This window comes from Podarcis melisellensis, assembly GCF_964234715.1.
Source record: "Podarcis melisellensis genome assembly, chromosome: 6".
NCBI classification, from domain to species: domain Eukaryota; kingdom Metazoa; phylum Chordata; class Lepidosauria; order Squamata; family Lacertidae; genus Podarcis; species Podarcis melisellensis.
Window position 1 is genome coordinate 33,934,854 of NC_138538.1, and position 17,767 is coordinate 33,952,620.

Sequence of the window (17,767 nt, forward strand, 5' to 3'; positions counted from 1 at the left end):
GGACTGGAAACATTCCCTGTCTGAAACCGTGGAGACCCACTGCCAGTTCAGTGTAGGCAATGATGAGTTAGATGCACCAATGACCTGACTCACTCTAAGGCATCTTTCTATGCTCCCATGGATGGACCTAGATCCCAGTAGACATGAGATTGAGTCTTTGTGTTACAGAGCTATCAGGTCTGCCATGAAAAGAACTGTATAGAAGAATGGCAGGTGAAGTTGATGGACTATGCTGAAATGGCTAAAATGACCGGAAGAATCAGAAATCAGGAAGACCAAAATTTTAATAAGGCATGGGGAAAATTTATAACATCTTAAAGACAATGGTAAACAGTTAAAATCTTGAGTAGGATTGGAATATCACTTGTAGTTTAAGGGTGAATTCTGGACACAATGGAGTTGTAAAAGATTTGGACCATCATAAAAGATGCAGGAGGAAATGTTTAATAATAGGACCAACAAAGGGAAGGATGGAAGTCCAGGAGATTCCTTGGAATCTTGTTTTTATGATTTATGTTTGATTGTCTCTGTAAAATTTTAATTTGAAAAACCAAATAAATCAATTAAAAAGAAAAGAAAAAAAGATCTGCAGATGTCACAGCACAATCAGAGCAAGGAATGGGAAACATGGAACTTGTGGAGGATGACTGATGTAGAGATTTGCGCTGAGCTCTCCTTGGTAGTAATGGATGGACTCCCTTTGGCTCAGGACTCATCCAGACTTCCTTTTGCGCTGTGTTTGTAGCACAAGTCTGTACTTTAAAGCTCTGTGTCTGAGTGGTGTTTTTTGTTTTGCTTGCCTCAGAGCCTTCCCTGCAAAAACCCGCTCTTTAATACTGACAACAAGTCTGTGGAAAATAACAAATTGCTATTTGTTCCAGTTCAGCATTAAGTGGGTTTTCCTTGGAAAGTGGCAAGGCACAAAAAGATAAGACACTCAGACACAGACTGGGAAAGCACAGACCTCTGTCTAGAAAGCACAGGGCAAAAGGTAAGGGTGTCTGGAATTTGGCTCAGCAGATGATTCGTATGTTCTGAGCCCAATTCAGAAATCCTACTGCCTCCAAATGCCTCCCCCACCCTCACAAGCCTGAAGACCTCACCCTCATGAGTTATGCTCTCTTCTCTTCCCATCACACTTCTCAGGAGGTCAGTGGCACAGTAGCTGTTACCAGGAGGACACTCTGAAAGAGCTCCATTTCCCCCTGGTGCCCAGTATATGCATGTGTCCAGAAGCTTAGTTTACAATGTGAGCTAGATAAGTCCTTCTTAAAGGAATAGTGCTTAATGTATAATGCAATTGAGCATTACAATCTGGAAATATTCATATACTGAAACAGTGAAATTTGTACTTTGATAACATCATTGCTCCTATTTTATCAGTGAATAACCCAACCTATCCTCTGAATATTGGTGTGTTTTTCTCTTGTAAGTAAGAAGAGTATAATATTGTGCACAGTGAGGAGGAAATGGACAGATAATTTCCCCCTACTTCATATTACCAGAACTCAGGGACATCCTAGGAAGCTGAAATAAAAATAATAATAATAATAATAATAATAATAATAATAATAATAATAATAATAATAATTTATAACCTGCCCATCTGGCTAGGTTTCCTCAGCCACTCTGGGCTGCTCCCAACAGAATTAAAAGCACAATAGAACATCAAACATTAAAAACTTCCCTAAACAGGACTGCCTTCAGATGTCTTCTAAAAGTCAGACAGTTGCTTATTTCCTTGACATATGATGGGAGAGCATTCCACAGGGTGGGTGCCACTACGGAGAACGCCCTCTGTTAGATGGTTCAAAACAGTGCAGTTGAAAGAAAGATGCTTAGATAGTTGAGGTAATTTTAATCTTTTTTTTTTTTTGTAAACTGCTTTGAGGTGTTTTTTTTACAATGAGTGGTGTATAATTTTTTTATGAAAAGGCAGCTTCGGTCCTGAAACCAGGCCTAAACATGGATTGAAATGGATCTAGAAAATCATAAAAAGAAGCAAATGCAAAATTAACTCCAGCCATCATGGTCAACAGTCAGATATGATTGGAAGACATCAGGTTAGAGAACTCCATGACATGAATTTAGATGACCATTCTTTGCTTCTATATGAGCACATACATGAATTTGTATGTTGTCAAACAATCTAGGCTTGTGATGACCTGAAAAATCAAGTTTTTATACTTTACACATAATTCTTATGCCCATATATTGTATAAAACACAAGCTGATGATAGGACAAATTGAGAGGATGAAAGAGAAAAACATGGCTTTCTAGTACACAGAGTTACAAAACCCTCCCGCCGCTTTGAACAGCAGTGAAACTCTCTTGGAACTATTGGAGAGCTCCATGCCATGCTAGCCTACTTTCTTCTCTGTGGTCCCTGATAATCAGTCCTGAGGCAATGCTCACAGGAAAGACTCCTATAGGCTAATATTGATGACTCCAGAATGCCTGACTGCACAACTGTGGCAGGAGGGCAGAATGAGAACATTTGTATAATGGGCTGAGTGCAACCAGCCAACATATGCCTGGCACTTTTGCTATGATAACAAGAGGTTTCCTTCCGGGATGCCTTAATATCTCCCTGTGTTATCTGAGCCTGCACGCAGCATATTTCCGCACTGGTAATTTCCCATGTGTTACAACCTTGTAACACTTCTAGAGCAGAAGGTTTAGTGGACCACAGCAGAGGAAACCAAGGAATTCTGAAGTCTGGAAAAATATTCTGTACAACTCAAGCAAGAACCAAAAGTTAGTCTACGCTCAAGGTTTCAGTGGTTGCCAAGCAGATGTTGGTCATCCCATCACTGGCCAATAGCAATTGACTTGGAATCTCATAGTTGGCTTAGGACTATTGGAAAGGGCCATAACTCAGTGATGAAGCATCTGTTTTGCCTGCAAAAGATCCCATGTTCAATTCCTAAAATCTCCTTGTATGGCAGTACCTTGTCTGAAATCTTGGGATGCTGCTGCCAAACAGTATAAGAATCTGCACTGCACTAGAAAGATCAACAGTCTGACCTGGTATAATACAGGTTCCTGTGTTCTTAAACTGGGGGTTGGAGCCAGAGGTCTCCCCATGGAAGTGCACTCATAGTGTGGCATTCCCACCCTGTCCTCCCCACTGCAGCCTCCTGCAAACACCGAGAAGCTGCTCTGAAGAGTCAAGGGATGCTCTGGAATGTTTCAGATTGTGGCACCAGGACTGTACTGGAAGGCGGTGAATTTCAGCAGAAATAGGCCACTATGTCAGTAGGAAAATTGAGGTGGGAGTCAGGAAGGAAGAGGCAGAAAAAATGTCAGATTGTCCAACTGGACTTTCCCTCACATAGCTCTGGATCCAAGCCTGTGCTTGAAATGGAGTAGTCATATCTTTTTTTTTAAAGGAGCAAGTGTTCCCCACTATAATATAACATGGTTAGAGGAGAGGCAAACTATTTACTCATTTTCACTGACTTCAGTTAAACATGTTTGATGTGGCTTGATAGTGAAAACACATGATATTCGATTGTATAATCTCATGATTCCTGCAGGTTTACTGGTTTGCTATTTTGGCCTACACTGATTTTAAACACCTACCCGCCAATAACATAACAATGTGGTACATCCCCAGATAACCTCATGAAATCAATTCAGTGCAGCACAAAACAATACAATACACTGAGGACAACTTCTGAGTGAACTCCATGCATCTGTTAGTTTCTGGTCCATGCCACTTTCACTTGTCTTTACCCACAATTCTGTATTTAATCCACAATTTTTAAAATAAAAAAGTGTATTTGATGCATTCATACTGCCTAGAACTGGGTCACAATATCCGGAGAAGCGCAAAATTGGGAGGTAGCAAAGTTCCAATTTGTAAATTAGTCTGAGGTGTGTGGATCAGGTAATTTCATATAGGAATTTGAAAAGATTAAATTTCTCAAACATCCCTACTCCATGGCAGCTGCTGTCACACTGCCTTTCCCACATCTGCCTTTATCCATTAGTTGTGAGGGTTTTTTTTAAAAAAGTAACAGCCTATTCATTTGTGCCTGTTTTCTTAGCGGTTCACTTTCTGTCATTAATTTGGGGTATCTGGTAGCATGGGTTTTGCACACTGATCTACATCTCTCTGCATAATGAAGTACATTTTAAAAACACATAGCAACTGCAAGAAGAGAACACCACTGAGACAGACTATTTGGCACTTGATAACCCACTGATATTCCTAATTAAGGGTTTGTTTTTGATACAAACGTGAAGAACTAAATCATCGAATACAAAGCTGGTGCTAGCCAGAAAGCCAACTCTAGGCAAGTTTAAGCTTTGATGAACTGATGAACTGCACCATAGGCTACCCTTGAAAATGCTGCTATCAGGGAGTGCCGCTGGATATAACTGGCATAGGTGGCGTTATGTCTGGGAAGAACTGTGATCATGCAAACATAGGCAGGGAATAGGAAGAAAGACTGAATAGCCTTCAAGGGGAAAAAGAGGCTTGGGAAAGGAGTTCACTGTAAGCTGAACTTGCCCAAGGCAAAGGGAAGGAGGAGGTGGGGGAGTGGTGGGAGAGACAGGCTAATTATGGGGTGCATGGACAGGAAGCGGCAGAACCAAGAATGTCCAGACACAAGCTTTTGAACAGCCTTAACAGCCCTTTAGTGTTTCCTTCTCCTGGGGCTTCTGGGAGGTGGAAGTCAATGAAATCAGGAAAGAACAAGTGATCATGCATTGCAGGCTAGGGTGGAGTTGAGCAGAAGGAAATTCTGAGAGCTTGAGCCACTTTTCAGGGAAAAGATGAAAGGAAAACCGAGGTATGTTAAAATAGCAGTTGGTGCAATGCAGGCAAAGTGAACACTCAGTCTGCTCTTTGTCAAAACACAAAAGCAAACGACACCCAGTGAAATGGCGAGGTAACAGGTTTTGAGCAAAATACATGCTGTTTGCTTGTGACACTCACTGCCAGAACATCAGGGAGGCCAAGAATGTTGGGTGGGATTGAATATGGACTTGTCACATCCAAGCTGCTTATTGCAGCAAGAATAAGCTGCCTCTGATAACAGGCTGCAAGAAAGAGAAACCAGGCGGGCGGGGGGGGGGGCGCGAGGTTTACATCAGTGGTCTGTTATCAGATGTGTGCTATCAGTGATGCAACTGGATGTGCACATCAATGCACTTTGGGCTGGAAGGTGCTTTCTAATGCATATTGTGGAACAAAGAAAGAAAACACAGCTTGGTCATCAGTGCAAGTTCCAATTAACCTGTAGCAGATTTTTGAAATACAATATGATGTATAACATAGGATGCTTTTTAAAACAGAAGCAGCAGCAATGTGAAAGCTGTCCTTTTCAGGATGTGCTAAGCACTGGCTGATCGGTGGGCATATTCTTCTCATATTAATGTGAAATGTTGTTGCCACTGTTATTTTTATATGTTAAATGTGTTAGTATCTTTCCATTAAATAGAAAGCACAAAATGGTCTAAAATATACAGCACCAAACCAGAAAAGCACAACTGAGGGATCATCATCATCATCATCATTATACTTTTAATTTGTACACCACCTTTCTATATTACTATACACAAGGCAGCTTACAAACTGAAGAAACAACAAAGATCACAACCTTATAACAATCTGGTCCAATACAAAAATGTCATAATAAAAACATAAACAACTTATATCAAATAAAGTAATATTCAATAATCCATTCAAATATGATAGTACACAATAAAATTAAATATACACAGTTACCTTTCCTCCACTCTTCCCAGGCACAATCTGTGATTTTTATTTTATCTTTTTGCTTAGAGCAAACATCAATCCGCATAAAACCCAAATTGACGTTTGCTCCGGTTCAGCTTTAAAGAGTGGGTTTTCACAGAGAAAGCTCAGAGCAAAAAACACAAAAAAGACACAAGAGTGTTAAAGTGCGGACCTCTGCCTGGAAAATGCAGAAGAAAAGTAATTGTGCATAAACCCTGAAGACAAAAAGCATCAGCATTTAAAGAACTTTGGAGAACGGAACTGGCATCAAAAGCTTAAGTACCCTTGGTGGTTGTCGTCAATGGAAGCAAAAGCCATTAAAAAACTGAATATGGAAGTTAATTGGCCGAGATATTGGGAAATTTTGGAACAAGAGGGAGACAGATTGAAACTGCAAAGTTTTGAGAAGTTAAAAGGGAAGGTGAGGGACTGGCTTCACTACTGCCAGATAATGGAAGTCTTTAAAATGGACAGGAAAATAGGCTTCCAGGTGGAAAAATCAAAACTAGAGACTGAATTGTTAGAGCCCAGTACTAAGAATTTGTCAAGAATGTATAATTTGCTGTTGAAATGGAATACACAAGATGAAACGGTCAAGTCGGCAATGATTAAGTGGGCACAAGATATTGGTCATGACATTATGTTTGTTGACTGGGAAAAGTTATGGACCACCGGGATGAAATTTACAGCATGTAATGCTTTAAGAGAAAATATAATGAAAATGATTTACAGGTGGTACATGACCCCAGTCAAACTTGCAAAAATCTATCACTTGCCCGATAATAAATGTTGGAAATGTAAAGAAATGGAAGGAACATTCTTTCATCTTTGGTGGACGTGCCCAAGGATTAAGGTTTTTTGGGAAATGATTTATAATGAACTAAAAAAGATACTTAGGTATACTTTCCATAAGAAGCCAGAGGCCTTTCTCCTGGGCATAGTCGGCCAATTGGTGTTAAAGAAGGATAGAACATTTTTTGTGTATGCTACAACAGCAGCAAGAATACTTATTGCAAAGTACTGGAAGACACAAGAGCTACCCACCGTGGAAGAATGGCAGATGAAGGTGATGGACTATATGACTTTGGCGGAGATGACAAGCAGAATCCGAGACCAGGGAAGAGAAACGGCGGAAGAGGATTGGAAAAAATTTAAAGACTATCTAAAGAAATATTCAAAAATTAGCGAATGTTAGATTGATGCTGGATGAGAAAGTTAGGGGTTAAATAGCAACAATGGTTATGATTAAAGAAAATGAGGGTTAACAAAACTAAATTGAAAATAAGGGAAGGATTTGCTGACCAATTAATTAGACATGAGAATACAGAAAGGGGAGGCATGAGGAAGTCGGGAAAGTAAGTTATAAGAAATTAAGATCTGAAATTATACGTGTTGTATGTTTTCTCTATGTTTTATGTTTTGTGTATTATTTTAAAAATTTGTGAAAATCTTAATAAAAATTTATAAAAAAAACAAAAACAAAAGCTTAAGTACCCTTATCCTCCCAGACCTCATGTAAAGTAGCTGACGTCATTCCCATTTTACAGATGGGGAAGTGGCTTACCAAAGGTTAATCATTAAGCCCATAGTTAGAAATTCCGGGAGCCTTGGGTGTATGTGGGAGTGTGCCTTTGTCTTTATAAGCCACCTATTCTATTAAAAAGGGCTCTCTTATTTACACCTTCAGTGGAAACCTGTGGCACTGGCCAGGATTTCAGACTAACCTCTCTTGCATGCAGCATGTTGCTTCAGCTTGCTATATAGGTTGTTGCCTTATTGAATGGCTGTGCAGCTTACCGTTTGCTATGGAAATAGTAGCCCCTGCTGCTTACTTAAGCCCATGCATAGCAATTTGTCATTGATTCTCTGAAGCAGGCAACCGAGCGAGAGGCAACTCTGTGTGTAAAGTGAATCAGACCTCACTGCTGCATGAAAGGTTGCACCACACACAGCAAAGATGATAAACTCCAGACTGTAATTAAAAAAATGGTTGGTGCCATAATGGAGCAACAGCAGCTGGCAGGTCTATGTCTAATGGGCTACCTGTTGTTGTGGAGATAAGATTGACTGTGTCTCTAATAACAATAGGTATTGAGCCATTTCACTCAGTGGAGTTTGATATATTTGGGGCAAATCTATTAACCAAGGAATAAATCAAAAGGTGTTTTCAGTTTCTGAATTTATTGATCTGTTTTAGAAGCTTACAAGCCTCACCAGACTCATCACTGCAATTTTAAGTGCTGAACTGGCAGTCCTGTATGAAGACTAAATTGAGCATAAGGTACCAAAATTAGGGTAGCTTGGATGCAGCATTTGCTAATACCTTTGGATTGCCCTGAAGCAGTGGTATGGGTTCATGCCCAGTCTAAATAAATTACTTGGGCATCAGTCCCATTGATATTGTGAAATAGGACTCAGTTCCATGTGATACGTTTAGGACTGGGTTGTGCGAATTATCAAAATAAAGCGCAATATGTTACCAGCGCCATCGCTACAAATCTTGATGTTGTGACCATGTATACTTCTTGATACTGCAATTGCAGGTGAGGACTTTGCTGTGGATGGATACTTCCAAACAACCCTGAAAGGAAAAGATGGAGGAATCCTGTAGAAAAACTAAAACAGGAATGAATATTACAAAGACAGGAATACTTATCTGGTAGCTGGCAAGATTATGGAGGGGGGGAGGGGTGTTATGATTATGTTTAGTTGACTACTAAACATAGTTGTTATGCATCTAAGACAACCAATAAAAATATTTAGAAAAGAATATTAAGCAAACAGTGGTCCAGCAGTCCTGATCTTATGACGTTACTTCTGCCTACACGTGAAATTCGGGGTGTGAAACTAATTTGAAAAACCACTGTGTGGACTATGGGGCAAAAATTCACAGTTATAAGAACTTTACTTCATTGTAAGGCTCATACTTCATCATGAGCCTTCTTAGCATAGAACAACAACAACCAGAAGAAAAAAGGCCAAAAGGAATTTACAATATTATGGAAAGTGCTACTGCAGATTCCAGTTTTGTTGCCTATGACACCTTAATTTTGCTGCGGTATTTTTCTAGTGGATTCTACAGCAGCAATGTTTAGATTAGGTAAGTGTCAAGCTGTTGCTAGTTATTCTAAACAGATAATTAAGTCAATTAGCAAAATAAAGCACTTAATGGGAGAAAGTTATTGATATAAACATTTCGGCAAGCATGTTGCAGAGGGAATTAACTAATGCTAAAGCTGTATTTCACGAACCACTTAATATAATGTGGCCCCAATTACTAGCTTGGAACTAGGGTCAATTATTCCTGTGTTAAATTTGTAGGCTTGCGTGCTGATTCAGCGATTCCTTGTGTTGTAGTATCATACACAAATCAATGGATCAGAGTCATGGAATAATGTTCTTTGCACTAATAAAAAAGGTATCTGTTTCAGTTACAGCTGTGAGAGCTTGTAAATTCCTGACATGACTCTATAGACACCATTTTTATAGCCTTATGGGGGCTGCTGTGTGTGTGTTTTGACTAGATCCCCAGTATCCACCAAGTACAGCCAAGTGTTTGGCATGATGGCCTAGTGGAGAAGACCTACACTTAGAATGAAAGAAAAGGGCACTTGGCCCAGGAATTTGTTTTCGTCACGAGCACCTTTTCAAGCACAAACCCACTTCTTGTTTCTGTCTATTAGTATTCATTTCAGAAAGAGAGACAGAGACTTTTAATTGTCATTCTTGTTAAACTACTCTACTGTTAGCTCTCTTGGGGTTGCTGATCAGAAGGTTGGCGGTTTGAATCCCCACTATGGGGTGAGCTCCCGTTGCTCTGTCTCCAGCTCCTGCCAACCTAGCAGTTCGAAAACGTGCCAGTGCAAGTAGATAAATAGGTACCACTCCAGCGGGAAGGTAAACCGCATTTCCGTGCACTCTGGTTTCTGTCACGGTGTCCCATTGCGCCAGAAGCAGTTTAGTCATGCTGACCACATGACCCAGAAAGCTGTCTGTGGACAAACGCTGGCTCCCTCGACCTGAAAGCGAGATGAGTGCCCCAACCCCATAGTCACCTTTGACTGGATTTAACCATCCCCTTTACCTACTATTATTAAGTTGCTTGAATCATGAAAATGACGTGAATCAAATTACAGACACCATAAAAATACTAAAAACAGATACAGTCAATAAAAACCTTAGAAGCCCCACACCTTTACAAAATAAAAGACTTTCAGATCTTGCCCTACAAAAGCGGCCACAAATATTTAAAAATTGAGGTAATTTTCTTTTTTTCTTTTTTGCCTAGCGTCTAACAATGGATGAAGATGGTGCCAGGTGGGCTTCCCTGAGGGGGAGCATTCCACAAGCAGAGAGGCATCAGCAAGAAGGCCCATTCTCAGGTTGCCACCCTCTGGACCTCCCATGGAGGAGGCACACAGAGAAGGGCCTCAGATGATTGCAGGGTCTGGGTTGGTTCTTGTTGAAAGAGGTGATCCTTGAAGTATTGAGCTTCTGAACTTCAAAAGGCTTTGGAGGTCAAAACCTGAATTGAGCCCTGAAACTAATTGGTAGCCAGTGCAGTACAATCGGGCAAAGAATGTTGTTTCTGCTACTTTCCTGGTGACTGCCCAGATGCCTTGGGTTACCTTCTCCCTCTTCCTTAGGGCCTCTGTCATTCCCCTTGCTGACCACCTTTTCTTTTTCAAATGCTTAGTTTTTGTTTTGTGTGGACACATCTGCTATGTGGTGTCTGGATAGAAAGCCTCTAGATTGCTTACAGGAAAATCACCCCCAATTTGACCTTCATATCCTCCTTTATGTCCCATTTCACCTCTTATAATGTCACTATTTCATCTATGACAATGGTGGCTCTGCTTAGCCCAGGAATGGTGCCCCACCCTGCTTTATAGCACAATGTATTATTCTATTGTCAACATACAATGCCTGCAGAACACCAACATTTACAGCACACTGCAAAACAGGAATAGCTGCTCTCTACCATCTTGATCACGCAATGCTTTCTGGTTAAAGTTGTGCCTCCTCTAGTGCTGTCTTCTCTAACTTGCATGAACCTTGAATACAAGTAGCCTAGTAGTGATCTGTCTAGTTGAGTCATGCCATGTGGACATAAAGACATAATGCCAGAGGGCAGCTCAGAAGACTGGCTCTTCCAAATGTCTAGATGGTGTAATTTATGCCAGAGGCAGAAATTAATTTCACTTTCATGCAGCTTTCTTCCATCCATCTTCAGGGGGTAAAGCTGGTTGTTGTTTTTTAAAATAAAAAGCACAAGTAGATTAAATTTCTTTTCTGAAGAGTCCAGGTGATCAAGGTTGACGGAAGGCCACTATAACATAATGATCAGCAAAGGCCAAGTGAGCATTCTTTTCTCAGCCTAGATTGCAGACTGTTGTGGCAAGGATCCATCCATAATTTCCCATTACAGGCATACAATTGCAAACCTTCCGAAACTGTGATGTAAAATAGCATGTCAAGCAACAATCTGAACCCTCAACCCCCTCCTCATAGCCCCATATACTTCTTTCTCTGTAGTATTACAGTCTTATGTCTAGCCAGATTTCACCATATCCTGTAGGGCCAGATGTACTGGCACAGCACATGATATGCTCTATCTTTGGGGATTTAGTTTTGACAAGCGAAGCAGCAGGCCTGGGATGAATGGCATTAGACCATCAAAGTGAATCATTCTGATTCATTTTAGCCTTAGGCTCAGCATTTCAGGAGGAGATGATGTTCCCCAGGCAAAAAACTGTGATGGAGCTATATTGTGTGATGGAATCCAGACTGCCTGTTTCACAAATGGAAAAGCTTCTTCCCTTCACTGAGATCCAGTGGACCTTTCTGTTGGAGATAAGGTGGTGGGGGTGAACGTCTCAGATTCCCGCTTCCCTCACTGTATCACTTCATTGCTGCTCTGGAAGATCCCTCAACTATCTAGAGCAGACCTTCAGGAGACATGAGGGAAAGGATTGCTTCCCTGCCCTCTTCACCCAGCACCAGTGAAAGAACACTGAGTGCAGCTCTGGGTCCAAGCCAAAGGATCTTGTGGCACCCTAAAGACGGGCAAGTTTATTACAGCAGAAGCTCTTGACATGGACTATAGTCCACTTTGCGTCTTCTGTATAGTAATTTGGATATCATTCCTTGACTATAGCGTAGCCATACTGTGTGCGTTTCAGAGTACATTTTGGCTGACCACGTTGAAGAGAGAAAAGGCTGTAAATGTTAAACTGAATCTTCTACTTAATAGCACCAGGTGTTTCTGAATACAACTCAAACCAGTGAGGAAAATGAAAGAGAAACTACGATAAACAACTCAGGATTGTTATACAGAAAGTGTGTGTGTGGGGGACTATTTAGTGGCAGTTTTTCTCTCTGCACAGTCGGTGTTGTTACTTATTCCAACAGTGTGTAGTGACAAATTATGTCCCCAGAGCCTTCTAAAACAGTAGCTGGGGCATCACAAAGTATAGGTGGCTGGACCTCCCACTCTCTAATTCAAGCACTGGTGGGTGGGACCCATACCATTGGTCCTGCGCTTATGGGTCCCACTTCTAAACACTACTGTTTGCATGGGACAAAGCTGTAGAAATGAGGCTTCCCTAAGAAGAGCCCTTCTGTTCCCATGGTGGCCAATCAGATGATTAGGTGGGGATGCTGCTTCCCAGAGTGGCCATCGCATGCCGCCAGGGAACCCACGAGCAGGGCATGAAGGCAATAATGCTCTCCTTTGTTGCTAGCTAGCAACTGATATATTCAGCAGAATGCTGCTTTTGAACATTGAGGTTGCATATCTTGCTAGAATTACCCTCCATGAACCCCCTTTCACAAGCATCTAAATTACCATGCCCTTAGGACATCTTGCACTGGCAAGTTCCATAAATTACTTACGTTTCGTGCAAAAAAGTACACCCTTTTGTCACTCCTGAATCTTCTGCCATTCGGTTTTACTGGGTGACCCTGAGTTCTAGTATTATTTGAGGGGTGTGTGTGTGAGAGAGAACTTCTCTTTATTCTTTTTCTTCACTGCATTCATAATTTTATAAACCTCCACTGTAGGCATACTCTGGATGTGATGTGTGTGTCCTTAAATCTAATATCAGAAGCATCCAAAACATAGCAGGTAACATGAATGGATAATCGTGGCTGCACAGTATACTTACAAATTACCTCCAGAAAAATGTAAAGGGAAATTCATTCTGATATTTCAAACATGGAAATGTACTTGGTATGTAAAGGAGACCTCGGGGATGCTTGTTCCTTGCCCTGTCTCCATTCCACGATGTCTCTGAAGGATGGTTCAAAAAGCCAGCCTGTTTCCTTTGTCATCAGTCACATATGTAGCATTTGGTATGTAGCTGCCACGGTGTGTGAGGCCCATTTCCTGAGGCATTGCCAAGAGCACTGATGGGAAATGCTGATTGATCTGAGCACCAGCTTTTACATTCTGATTAGGTACCTGCTTCCATTCCAGATAATGAGCTACTCTCTGGGGGTCTGATATGTGCAGACGTGGTCCTGCTATAAAACTACCCAGAATGGAGCTGTTCTGTGGTCATTTAAGTTTCTTTTACACTCCTATTGCTCTCTTCAGTGGCCAAAGTCAGGCTCTGGATTGATAGGCGGCTTCTGTACCGACAATAATTGTCTATTGATTTCACACTTTATTGCTGCATCTCCTGTTGCAGTTTGGATGCCTCGTGCAATGCTAGGCACACTGCTAGGCTCAGAGCTTTACCTTACAAGAAAGGCTCTAAAACAGGGGCTGGCAACATTTTGTTTTGCCAAGGACTGCATTCCCTGGTGTGTGTGAGAGAGAGAGGGGGGGGGGAGAGATCTGTCAGGGGCTGCATTTCGGCTGTGAACAGAGCTCCAGCCAGGAGTAGGAGGGCTCAGAGCAAACAGTGGGAGGTCCACCCCCTCCTCTCTCTGAAAATCTCTTCTGTCTCTCTTTTCCTGACCACCAGTGGGCTGCTGGGAAAGGGACAGAACAGTATTGCCAAAGGTCCAGACTGTTCACTTGCAGAGGGCCAAAGTAGGCCAATTCAGTTTGTATTCAAAAGTGAAACTACCCAATTCACACTTCCTGAAACAGTACACAAACTGAAACAGCCATTTTCCGAAATTCAGGCTTTTCTAAACTTTGCAATGCAGATCTCCCACCACGTAATAAGTACAAAATGCATATACTTGGGTAAAGTGTGTATATACTAGTGAAAATAATGTATTTAGGAAACATTGCTTTGCAAATATATGTATACTTAGACGCATTACAAACAAACGTATATTTGGAGAAATTTGCACTAAAATGCTGAATTTTCACAGGGACTTAAAAAAAGAAGAAGTTTGCAAAGTGATGTGAACATATGGACCAAATTTAAGACTGGAAAAGTGAGAAACTGAGAGAAAGTGAACTTGACAGAGTTGCCCATCTCAAGCCAAAACTGCATAAAATTAGACAAAGGATCCCCAACTATGCTCTAAAAGGTGCCCAGTGCCCAGCCAAAAATGTCCTCAGGTGAAATTGGCTTGCATGATTACTGAAGCTACAAAAAGCTCTTCACCCCCTCCATAGGTCTTCAATGTGTAAAAAGCAGTGCTTTTTTTGGTAGGCCTTTCCCCAGGGATTTGTGGCTGTGTTCCTGCAAGAGAAAGAAGGGGAGAAATTTGCTTTGGCTTGCATTTTAATGTGAACCTGCTTAATTTTTGTGGGGTAACCAGCCGCATGTAACAAACATGCTTAAGTTTACACACACCAAATGCTGCATGGATTGTCCCATAATCTCAATGTGCTAGTTTGGTCTTGTGAGTTGCTCCCCCCAGCACTGGAATGCCCAAAGATGTTGCCTCATTACCATTCACTCTATTTATGGCGTGTTTCCGTTTCACTCTTCCAGGACCGAATGCTGGAATTTCCTTTTAGGGATCACCCTGAAATGCCAGCTAGGCGCTATTTTCAAGAGCTATATTAAGGTTTGTTCTGACCAGTGGAGGGAAGTTGATTTTTGCAGTATTAAAAGTGAATCAGCTTGTTTGCAGAACAAGACAGTCATTTCTGGGTGGACTGAGCTGAGTTAATGACTTTCTGTTAATATCCTCTGCAAGCACAGTCCTTATGCCCTGTGGCATTGCAGCTGCAGGGTTCATAAAGGCTCCCCAAAGTCTTTTTTCTGAACATTGCACTTTCCCACTTGAGGTTTAAATTGACACCCATGATTATTGGTCTGCAATCATATATAGGAGCCAATGCTGTGGTTTCATCAGTTGAACACACTCTACAGTGGTTGGACTAGGATTTGAGAAGCCAGAGTTCATTGGGATAGCACAGTAACCACAGTCTGAATATAAAAGCTAAAATAGTGAATTTTAGCACAACTAACTTACACTGGGAGTTGGGGCAAGGGAGGGGAATTGGAGATGGCTGGAACATGGCCTATGGAATGGGCAGTGTGGAGGCAATAATGTGGGAGCCTTGGGGGCAACACCACAGAACTACTGATAAAGTCCAATATAAATACAAATATAAATAGAGATTCACTATTAATGAGTCAACAACATGTTGCTACATACACCTGTAATGGAACAGCAGCTATGAACAGCTACTCAGTAGTCAGACTCACTAGGTTTGTTGGGGTTTCTGTCAAGTAAATGTATGGAGCTTCATTTTAGTACAAAAGACCAATACAGCTACTGCTGAGGCAAACATGTGAAAATAATTCCTTTCTGAGTTTACACACACTCACACCTCCGCCAAGGCCAACAATTTGCTCTCAGACAGCTTATTTTCTAGAAATCATACAATCTGGTGGGGAACCCTTCAATTTCTGATACTACATAGAAGGAAAGCACACTTTTAAAAGCCAGGAGAAATAAGGAGGAAATGGATGGGATAGGAAAATGAGGGAGCTTTGGCAGCCCTCATGAGTTGCATAAAATTGAGGTCAGGGGATGCAGTAGAGCCAAAAAATGATTTGGCTAATATACATGACTTTCCTTTTTGCTGTTCAGGTTCAAGTTTTGTGGACTGTCTTGGATGGAAATTAGTTACATACTTGCAAGTCATACCATTAAAAGAACTTATTTGTAAGACCACAAAAGGCGTACTGTGGTACCTAGGTTTAAGAACTGTCCTGTTTAAGAATGATTCGGTTTACGAACTCCGCAAAACCCGAAATAGTGTCCCAGTTTGAGAACTTTACCTCAGTCTAAGAACGGAATCTGAACGGTGGAAGGGCACCGGTGGCGGGAGGCCTCATTAGGGAAAGCGCGCCTCAGTTTAAGAACAGTTTCAGTTTAAGAATGGTCTTTGGGAACAGATTAAGTTCATAAACTGAGGTACCACTGTAATACATTAGTAGAATGAAGCCACTAATGGGACCTGTAGGGTTAGTTGTAGGGAATTATATTTTTAGAAATAAGTGTATAAAATGATGACTTATGACAAGTGAGTAACCGGGAGAGGTATGCAGTATAAACATGTTAAAAGTGTTAAACAGTATTTAGAGCCAATAATGTGGCTTCTGATATAATCAGCACATGTCTGAAGGTGTCTTCGGAAACTGGCTGTGTGTAAAAGCTATCAATCAAGTCCTCTCAAAAAATGGTATGAATGCACAATTCCAGTACCCAACATTATGCTTCTAAATGCAGCAGTTCTTTATTATTTTATTATTATTATTTATTATTTTTATTATTATTTTATTGCCTAACTTACAGAAATATCTGTGCGAGTGTCAAGACAAAATAGAAGTACTGGGCTGAAAACAGGTAGTGAGCTTGTGTAAATCATTTGCACACACAGAAATGTGTGTGCATGCGCGTTTATGCCCAGTTGTGAGCTGAAAGCTGGCTGGCTGCATCACTCCCTAGGCAGTGTACAGAGAGGCTGATCAGATTTGTAGACTTTTTGTGCATGTGGACCTCTGAGCCGACTCCAGTGTAGCTGCAGTCACCTCATGCCTAGTCGAGGAACAGAATCTCAAACTCCATAGAAACACACAGTCCCTATCTCTGCTGCTAATTGCATATGTGGAGCAGACTGAGGAAGGTGCCAGAGAGCTGGGCTCGGGAACAGAAGCCTGCCTGGTAAGTGAAAGCTCACAAAGTTGCTTTCTTTATTTCTGTTTCCCTTTCATGCTGATAAGAATCCTCTCCTTCCCTTTGCTGACTGTGCCTCAGAAGCTGATGCAGCTTTGGGGCTGAGACGTGGATTTTTGCTTTCAGATATTTTTCACCGAGGCAGAGACACCCAGCATGTGCTTATGCCTACTTCTTCGAACCAGAGCAAAGGCTTTCTCCATTGTTTTGCAGAATGCAACTGACAAGCTGCTGATTTCCCCTCTTTGCAGATGTTTGCTCTTTAGCATCTTTTTTTGCTTCGCAAAACTACTGCTGGAGCAGCGTGTGTGTAATTCTCGTCACAGATAGATTGATGTGCACATGTGAGCCTGTTAATCTCATTTCTCCATATGATTGCTCATTTAACTTTCTGTTTGAGTCCATGCTTCCTTTCATATACCCCCCTCCGCTTTAATGTTTTCGCTGTTTACATTTCTGGGTGTTATCCTGTACTACTTCTCTTTTTGCCTTCTTTGTGTGCCTTCTCGCACTGCCAAGCTCTGATGTTTCTACTCTCCCCACCCCACCTCCCACCCCCGCCGCAATTCCATATCAGACCCTGAGATCAGTGTAATTTCTATCTGGGAATTTTGGAAGCCCCCAACTTGCTTATTTAAGAGATCTAATCCTTTTGCTTTGTTGAACTCATGGATATAATCGCCAACAATAATAATCGTAATCTAGGTTGGGGAAAGATAGGGCTTTGTCTGTTGCACACTCTCTGCTTAATTATACTTAAACACTGCAAAATCATATCCTGTTGGGACTGAGAAGCGGGGAGGAAGGGGGGAGCTATTGTGGAAGAGATTTCACATGGGCTGGAGATAACTCTCTCGGGAGTGGTAAGCGCATGGAAGCCAGCGGATGCTAATTGGTGCTACCTTGAAATTGAG

At 41.5% G+C, this 17,767-nt stretch overlaps 2 protein-coding genes across 5 annotated transcripts in view; both read left to right on the forward strand.

The window, feature by feature from the left end:
• LOC309372174 (uncharacterized protein) overlaps positions 1-17,767 on the forward strand; it is a gene marked incomplete at its 3' end in the record, with an annotated part of 317,646 nt that overhangs the window by 159,338 nt on the left and 140,541 nt on the right. The gene's annotated exons all lie outside the window — the stretch shown is intronic.
• Positions 1-17,767, forward strand: part of SYT6 (synaptotagmin 6) — a 131,413-nt gene that overhangs the window by 3,252 nt on the left and 110,394 nt on the right. For 2 of the 4 annotated variants that reach the window (XM_081915251.1, XM_081915252.1), the window contains exon 1: positions 16,610-16,841. The exons of the other annotated variants lie outside the window; for them this stretch is intronic. The gene's annotated coding sequence lies outside the window, so the exon portion shown is untranslated. Of the gene's footprint in view, positions 1-16,609; positions 16,842-17,767 lie in introns of those variants that run through there. 4 annotated transcript variants of the gene reach the window in all.